The sequence below is a fragment of the Vollenhovia emeryi genome, unplaced genomic scaffold (assembly GCF_000949405.1).
Source record: "Vollenhovia emeryi isolate VEMERY1.0 unplaced genomic scaffold, V.emery_V1.0 DF939212.1, whole genome shotgun sequence".
NCBI classification, from domain to species: Eukaryota; Metazoa; Arthropoda; class Insecta; order Hymenoptera; family Formicidae; genus Vollenhovia; species Vollenhovia emeryi.
This window is the reverse complement of record NW_011967154.1, coordinates 140,361-141,640: the sequence shown is the minus strand read 5'-3', so window position 1 is coordinate 141,640 and position 1,280 is coordinate 140,361.

Below are 1,280 nucleotides of genomic sequence, written 5' to 3'. Positions count from 1 at the left end.
CCCCCCCCCCCCCGCGCCTTTAATCAGCGGCGATTGCCGCGGGAGAAGCAAAGTTCGGCGGTGCTCGGTGCCTTCGCAGTTGCGTAAAGTAATTAACGAGCGCTCCAGTTATGCGCGCGTGGAACCTGTTCCTCCCCGACTCGTCCGGCCGTCTCGCCCAATTTCCGCGTGAGCGCGAGACGCCAGATTGCGTTCGCGCTGTGCAACCGTCGGGCGCCAAGTATCTGCCCCGTAATATACGCGTAGAATATCCAAACCGTCGCTTTGCCGGGCAAGTTTAAGTAAACAAAGCAATGAGAAGCAACGACTACTTACTGTTTGTCTACTTGGCTTGCGCATATAAAGTGATGATTTAGATAGGCTACGTGTAGACCGTCGTTGCCTACACGTAGACGCCAAGTTACCGTAGCAATTTGTATTCATTCATCGGACGCGGGGCTTCAACTGCGTCGTCGGTTTTGAGTGCGCTCGCCGCGACGAAGGGAGCGCGTCGTATCGTATCGTGTCGCATCGCCGATACGCAAATTGCGGCGGAATGCGTCGAGCGGGACCGACGAGCATTAAAACGTGGGAGTATCCGGATCCCGGAGTTTTCCTCCGGAAAAAAGTCGTCGGCCTCGTTCCCGTCGCCGTCGCCGCCGCCGCCGCCGCCGCTCGTCGACGGAGGGACGCGCGGGGAGACGCGCAGAAAGAGAGAAACAGATCGTCGCGACAATACCACCGGAAATTGACGTTTCCATTGCATAATGGCGGACTTCCGCTTCCCCGCTAGGAATGACTCCGTCCGGCTTGTCACTTTTGTAATGGCCTTTAAAAACCTGAATGGCGAGCTCTGGTCTACGCGTCGTACGAGTTAGGTGGAGCCACACACTCACCGTTGGTCGCGCCCATTCAAGCATGCGAGCGAGCGAGGGGGAGAGAGACTCGAAGGAAGACAGAAACGCCGGGAGAGGAGGAAGAGTCCCGTGGCAATGGGGATCGATCGATCCCCCGGTAGCAGGAACAAGATTTCGGTCGCGTCTCCTCCAAGTCGGAGATTTCGCCGCGCGTTTTATTTCCGCGCGATTATGTCATTGTCCATTAACGTCGTCCTCACGCGCCGCGACGAGACTTTGGAGAAATAATATTCCGTTTGCTGGAAATTCCGTTCCTCCTTACATCAATATTCTTTGCCGGGGAAAGCGGGAGAAACGTTAGATCGTCGATACGGTTGCGCAAATTTAAGGAGCGGCTATGGATACGCGACAGAATGACGTTTTCTGAAATGTAATATTAACGCG